This window comes from Plectropomus leopardus, chromosome 10 (genome assembly GCF_008729295.1).
Source record: "Plectropomus leopardus isolate mb chromosome 10, YSFRI_Pleo_2.0, whole genome shotgun sequence".
Lineage (NCBI taxonomy): Eukaryota > Metazoa > Chordata > Actinopteri > Perciformes > Serranidae > Plectropomus > Plectropomus leopardus.
In genome coordinates this window covers 34372316-34380586 of record NC_056472.1, presented here as the reverse complement: position 1 = coordinate 34380586, position 8271 = coordinate 34372316, and positions in this window count along the sequence as shown.

Sequence of the window (8271 nt, the reverse complement as noted above, 5' to 3'; positions counted from 1 at the left end):
CTAAAGCAGAGGAACGTACCTGCTGCATGTTGTGCATGTTCTGCTGCAGCAGCTGGATCTGAGCCTCGGCGTTGTGCGCGTGCGTCTGCGTGTGGTCGTCGTCCTGTCGGCTCGCTCGGCTCTGCTCCTTCCTCAGCAACTCCACCTCGTTCCTGTAGGCGTCCAGCTGCCAGCGCAGCGAGTCGTTCTCCTCCTTCAGAGATGCCTGAGTCTGATCACACACTCCTGCAGGAGGTCGTGAGGACATGAAGACAGGAGGACAGACAGTTAGTTTTGTAGTGCAGCTTCATGTTTTACACACCGGGAATTTTTGTCTTCCCTCAGCTGTGTGAGAGGAGGACCGGGACATCCTTTTGTCTAGCGGGAAATCGCTACATTCGTGACTGCTGTGTCCTCATCATCACAGAGACCTGGCTCAACCCGAGGATCCCCGATGCTAGCGTGCAGCTAGCTAGCCGCTCACTGCATCGCCGGGACCGGACCAAAGACTCCGGTAAGAGCAGAGGAGGGGGGCTCTGTATCTACGTGCATGAGGACTGGTGCAACAACAGTGTAATTATAGACGGACACTGTTCCCCTGACATCGAGTACATGTCTGTAAGATGTCGGCCTTATTTCCTCCCGAGAAAGCTAACAGTGGTGGTCATCACGGCTGTTTACATTCCACCAGACGCTAACGTTAACACGGCGCTCTCTCTCCTGCTGAGCGCCATAAACGAACAGCAGCGAGCTAACCCCGACGGCGTCCACATCATAACGGGAGACTTTAATAAGGCCAATCTAAAGACTGTACTCCCGAAATTCTACCAACATGTCGACTGCCCAACAAGAGGAGAAAACACGCTGGACCATGTATACTCCAACATCAAGCACGGTTACAGAGCCATGCCCCTCCCCCACCTCGGACAGTCAGACCATCTCTCCCTGCTGCTCACCCCGGCATACACCCCCCTCAGACGCAGATCCAGGCCCACCACAAAGACAATAACAACTTGGCCTGAGAATGCACTTAGCGAGCTCCAGGACTGTTTTGAACTGACGGACTGGGACCTATTTGAACACCAGGACCTGGAAGCATTCACAGGATCAGTACTGGACTACATCAAGTTCTGTATGGAAACTGTGTCTGTGGTCAGAACCATCCGGGTTTTTCCAAACCAGAAACCATGGATGACCACCCAGGTCCGCTCTCTCCTCAGAAACCGTGACTCCGCTTTCAGGTCAGGTAACAGAGCTCTTTACAGCACAGCTCGAGCTGACCTGAAAAGAGGAATAAAAAACGCCAAAGCGGACTACAAGAGGAGGATAGAGTCCCACCTCGCCAGCAACAGACCACGGGAGGTGTGGCAGGGATTACAGAACATCACAAACTTCAGAGGCTGCACTGCTACACCGGGTGATATGAGCATGTCGCTGGCAGAGGAGCTTAACTGCTTCTTTGCCCGTTTTGAATCACCACAGCGACACCCATCTGATCCAGCCCCACCCACACCAGGTCCCAGCACCCCCCCACTCACTGTAGAGGAGCACGAGGTGAGACGGGTGCTCCAGTCAGTTAACCCCCGGAAGGCCGCTGGCCCAGACGGAGTACCTGGCAAGGTCCTCAGAGCATGTGCCCACCAGCTGTCCCACATCTTCTGTAGGATCTTCAGCCTCTCCCTGGCCCAAGCAGTCATCCCCACCTGCCTGAAATCTGCCACAATCATCCCTGTCCTTAAAAAGACGACACCCATAACCAGCCTCAATGACTACCGCCCTGTTGCCCTCACACCCGTCATCATGAAGTGCTTCGAGAGACTGGTCCTACAGCACATCAAGGACTGCCTTCCCCCCACACTGGACCCGCACCAGTTCGCATACCGGGCGAACAGATCCACGGAGGACGCCATCGACATAGCTCTGCATGCAGTACTGTGTCACCTGGAACAGCAGCAGAGCTACGCCAGGATGCTCTTTGTGGATTACAGCTCGGCATTCAACACAATAATCCCGGACATTCTGACCACCAAACTGACCATCCTGGGCCTCCCTCCCCTCACATGCAGCTGGATCAAAGACTTTCTGACCGACAGACTCCAGACTGTGAGACTTGGCCCCCACTTCTCCTCCACCCGGACACTGAGCACTGGTTCACCACAAGGCTGCGTGCTGAGCCCCCGCCTGTACTGTCTCTACACCTACGACTGCAGTCCGACCAACAGTACCAACATCATCGTAAAATTTGCCAATGATACCACTGTGGTCGGACTAATTTCACGGGAAGATGAGACAGCCTACAGAGAGGAGGTCCAGAAGCTGGCGACCTGGTGCTCATACAACAACCTGGCACTAAATACCGCAAAAACAAAGGAGATCATTATGGACTTCAGGAGGAACAGAACTGACCTGCCCCCCCCTACATCAACGGTGAATGCGTGGAGAGGGTCCACACATTCAGGTTCCTGGGAGTCCAGATCTCCGACGACCTCTCCTGGACCGACAACACCACAGCGGTCATCAAGAAGGCTCAGCAGCGACTACACTTCCTGAGAATCCTCAGGAAGAACAACCTGGACAGGAAGCTGCTGCTGGCGTTCTACCGCTCGTCCTTTGAGAGCCTGCTGACCTACTGCATCACCACCTGGCACGGGAGCTGCACTGAGGCAGACAGGGAGAGACTACGGAGGACAGTCAGAACAGCCCAGAAGATCATTGGCTGCCCTCTCCCCTCCCTGGAGGACATATACACCACCCGGTGCCTCAGCAGAGCACATCACATGATCAAGGACAGCTCACACCCTGGCGCTCAGCTGTTTGACCTGATGCCCTCAGGCAGGCGCTACAGGTGCATCAAGGCAAGGACAAACAGACTGAGAAACAGTTTCTTTCCGAGAGCCATCACCACCGTGAACTCTCACAAATAACCACCCTGGACACCACAACAGACAATAGACATTATACATCACATCCCTACCTCAATCCACCCGGTGCACACCCTAATTATCTTCCATGTGCAATATATTTCCTGTGCAATGTATTTCTATCTGTGCAATATACTTCACATACTGTGCAATATGTCATGCAATACACCAAGTCGCTCTACTCATATTTATTATTTAACTTATACCTCCACACCCATGTACATAGCTGTATATAAGTCTATTTTTTATTTTTTATTTCTATCTCGTACTTAATTCTGTAATAAGCTTTTGTACTTTGCACTGAAGGAATGGAGAAGCTCTCCAATCTCGTTATACACTGTATAATGACAATAAAGAGCATTCTGATTCTGATTCTGAAGACACCAGAGGATGGATGAAATGAAAATAATAATGAAGTCAAAAAGTTAAGAATATTTGTTAAAGATGCACATGTCCCCTTTAAAGAACTGCATTAAAAAGCTGCTTGCTGTATGGACATTTTGTCCAAATGAGGCCTCACTGCTCGGACACTGGACGCACATCCAGCCTCAGCACACAGCCAGTCCTTTTTTCATTTATTAATCATCTGCATGAATGCTTTGTTCAAAGACATCTGAAAGACAACATGAAAGAGAGTGGTGTCACTCTTTTTCATGTTGGTGTCTGGTGTCAAATAAGTGTAAGAAGTGTGGCGTGCGACCTTGACGCTGTCCGCGGCGTGCCGTACCGTTCTCCTCAGTGCGCATCCGCTTGCAGGGATTTTCATCCAAGTCGTCCTCTGACATCTCCATCTCCTCCTCCCGTCTGATGCCCATGATCTCCTCGCTGTGGGCGTTTCTCAGCTCCTGAAACATCACAAGCAGCAGACACACACAATGCAAGATGTCCTCAGCACCACCCACACACACACACACACACACACACACACAGACACACACACACACACACAGACACACCCACAGACACACACACACACACACACAGACACACACACACACACACACGTGTCTTCACACTGGCTGCATGTCTTTAGATTCACACGTGTCTTTCTGTCCAGCCTGAGCTGCCTCATTGATAAAAGATAAAACACTGAAACTTGTCTTTCTATGGACGTTCTCGAGGAGTTTGGACATTAAATGGTTAATACACAGCCAGTGGTGCATATTTACTGTGGTCTGTAATCATAAGTTGGGGCAGCAGGGATGAAAACATACACAAAGATCATTTCTGACAATCTGTGAACTCATTTTATTCCACATGTCCACACGTCTGCTCGCCAGCAAAGTCGACCCGCAAATGTTGAGCACCCCAAAGTTTTGCTCTAAATGTTTACTGTGGGTCTCCAACATTTAGAAACTGCAGGATGCTAACTTGCACATGTTTCGGCACATTACATAACTTGCCTAATTTGCTTCAATTTGCATTACTGTATATACTGACAGTGCTTCAGTAACTGCTCGGCCAATCTGGACACTATCTGGGTGATTCTGGGAATTATTGAGGATGCTGAATCCATTTTTATTCAATTTAAATGTTTTAGAGGACACTGTATTGACCGGATTAGACAGGTAACTTACTATATTTTATGTTTTGAACTAACTGAAATAACTTCTAATCAGTTCTAAAACATGAATAGAAGAATGCAGGAAGTTTACATTTGCATTCACAGATCATCACACTGAGCTGATGCATGGTTGATAAATGTTGGTAAGAAAGGCAAGCAACGTGGCAAATTATTTATTTATTTATTTGAATAAAATATACCCAAAATTATCATTTGCAAATTACCCAACATATGTGAGTTAGCTTCCAGCAGTTTCTTAATGTTGGGGACCCGTACTATTTATTTACAACTTCAAACTTTGGGGTACTCAACATTTCTTGGTTCAAAATGAGCTCTTTAGGACGTAAAAAGGACTAGTTTGTTGTCGATGAGGGGACGGCGCTTCGAGTCCAAATCTCTGCTCTGCACCGCCTGCAGGCTTCAAGAGTTTTCAATCAAGTCATTTCACATTTCAGCATCCAGCATTCACACTGCACTTTCTGCAGGAAATGATTCTCTAGTTTCTGTCAACTGAGATTTCAGCTCATGAACACAGAGGAGAAATCGGCAGTTTGCACACAGTTTGCACCACGGCTGCTGTTGCTATAGCGATTCAGGTTGACTTACCACAGACGCTACCCACTACAGGACTGTAGCATGCTAAAGACGGCTGTGTCTCCTCACTGTCTCTTACCTCTGATTGGACCAAATAAATAAACGTGAGGTGACACTGAGTCGACTCTGCTGAAGCTTCAGGGAGCTTTAATCAGGATTTATCAAACTGGATTTAAAATGCAGAAATAAAACCAAACACATTTTTCTGTATTTCTTTCCAATGTTTGCATTAACTGTCATTCAGCCTTTTGTCTGCAGAAAATCATCCGTTACTGTCTGTAAACTGTCTGCAAAAGGATGAGATGGATGCAGGTCACAGTGACCTCTGACCACCAAAACCTAATGGCTTCATGGTTAAGACCAATTGAACGTTTGTGCCAAATCTGGGAAAATTCCCTTAAGATGTTCTTGAGATATCAAATTCACAGGAATGAGACAGACGTCACTGTGACCTTTGAGCGGCAAATTCGAATATATCTTTGACTCAAAGTAAATTAGTATCTAAGTATTTGTGCCTAATTTGAAGAAATTCTTTCAAGTTTCAAGTTATTTAATTGTCATTTTATGCAAATCTGCGAGAACACGAACAGCGAAATAACAATAACAGTTATTTCAAAGACACTGAGCAAAGGTTAAAAAGAGACAAGTGAAATACATTTTTAAAAATGCAACGTTTTTAAAGAGCAATCAAGTGTTTGATTTAAAAAGTTAAGAAGCTGGACCGGGAGGAGCCGCTGCGTCTGTGCACGCCACCATCGTACCCGAGAATGAGCCAGACGCACATACGAACAGACAACCCGAAAACATAACGCCTCCGGCCTCAGACATCGCCGGCACAGAGGCATAAAAAGTGTCTATTGTCTCTTTAGGTGGAAACTTCGAGTCACAATGAAAACATTGACTGAAAACACGAGGCTGAACTGCACACAAAAAGGAAATAATAGAACCATGGTGCTGTTTTTCTCTGTTTCTCTGTCGTATTTGTTCATATTTCTGCACTTTATCGCTCCAGTTTTGTCTCCTCAGAAGGACATCAGCCTGCTGCTGCAGGCTGCACACACACATCGTCCTCCTGAACACAACAGCCTCCCGTTCAAACTGCTGATCTGGATTTGACTCCGGATGAATAATTGATCAGAGACTTAACCCTGGAAATCACTGTTTCCATAGCAGCACCTCACACTTCAGAGGAGGCGTCAGATCTGTGCTGTGGGTCTGAGCGGCGGGGAGGAGGGCACGATCAGAGGACGCTGTCTGTCTGTCAGTCCAACTGTCTGTCCTTTCGTCCGTCAGTCAGTCAGAAAACAACAACAGGTTGGTGAGTCCGACAGATCTGTGTGACTGTCAGCTGTCTCCTGTGGGACGCAGGGAGGACAGCAGAAGAAGACAGCAGTGGGCGGGGAGGAAGGAGACGACACACAAAGGTATACCAACCTCACACTGCTTGCGCCAAATGTCTATGTTCTTGCGCTGTGCTTTTGAGAAATGGTCCCATGCCTTTTGCCTGGTGGCGGCGGTGAAAACGGCGGCGATCTGCTCGACTTTGGGGTGAACAGGGAGGAGGAGGAGGAGGAGGAGGGGGAGGGGGAGGGAGGGTCAAGACAAAACAAGCGGTTTATGTAGCGTTGTCGCTCTGACTGAGGCTCACTCAGCAGCAGAGAAGAGAGGTCAACACTCAGACCGCAGAACGCCGTCCGTCTGAAGAAAGCAACAGTTCACTGCAAAATAAAAACTGCGTCATCACCTGCTCAGGTCAAACTACAGCAGGGTTCATACTGAGGATGTCCTGATCGCCTTCCGATGGCCCCAAACGCCGTCCATTACCACTAAGTATTTTTCTTGGGCAGTATTACAGTATATCAGGGTATTTATCAAATACTGGATTTGACCCTCAAATGGTTATATGGTTAGCAATTTACGATCCATCTCTGGCAGACAACAGTGTGTCAAAGTTTCTGCCAATAACAAAAGGTGTCCCACACAGTTCAGTTTTAGGACCAGTGCTTTTCACTATTAATATAAACGACATCATCTTTACAAACGGTGACGTTCACCTTTATGCAGATGACACCGTGCTATACTGTTGGGCTGACTCTGTAGAGTCTGCCACTGAGAACCTGCAGCTCTCCTTCAATGCTTTGCAAGCCGCATTAAAAAATCTAAATCTTGTGTTAAACGCAGATAAAACTAAACATATAGAGCCAAAAACAATTAACCATAGTGCTCTCCAAATCTGCTGTTTAAATGTAAGATCTTTGAAAGAGACCCTCTTTTTGAATATTTAGGCATCTGGATTGAAGAAAAGTTCACCTTCATACTTAATATTCATGCACTAAAAAAAAAAAATAAGAAAGAGGTTTGTTTTTTCTCGTAGAAAGAACATTTCAGGAAGGTTTGAAATCTAACATTAATATAACAGAAAAGCTGAAGCAAAAGCAGCCAAGCTCGTGTCCAGATTTAAAAAAGGAGAACGTTTTCCTGCTTCAAATATCCAGCTGATGTTCCTCTGAAGTCTGCAGTCACTGAGCAGATGATGACAACATGTGGAGGAAAATCACAAATACGGGTCAAACGATAACTTTGAGCTGTAAAACGTTTGACTTGTTTCTGATGAACTTTAAGTAGAAAATACTGAATTTCATTCAAAGAGGAAATGGGTTGAAACCAGAAAATATTAGTTATTCTGTCAATAAATAACAGGCAGCATTCATCTTCACTAAGAAAAATATAAACACATTTGACGATGAGTGCTGATGTGACAGTAGGTCATGTGACAGCCGCGGTCATGTGATGAGCAGCTCTCTCTGCTGCCTGTACTTACATCACCTGCAGCTTCACCTCCTTCACGACTCACAGAGGCAACATTTAGACAGAATATACGCTGACCTGTGGTCACGTGCCAAATCACGTGATTCATATGTACGCCATAATAATCAAATAACAATCAGTGTGAGCGTGGATGAGAACATGACGTCATTAAAGCCGTAGACTCCGCCTTTAAATGTTGCCTCCGATTATTCTCACAGATTCTGAACTCAAACATTTCAAAATAAATACACAAATAAATACAATCATCACAGGTCTGATCCACACACACACACACACACAGAGTACACACACACACACACACACACAGAGTACACACACACACACACACACACACACACACACACAGAGTACAGACACACACACACACACAGAGTACACACACAC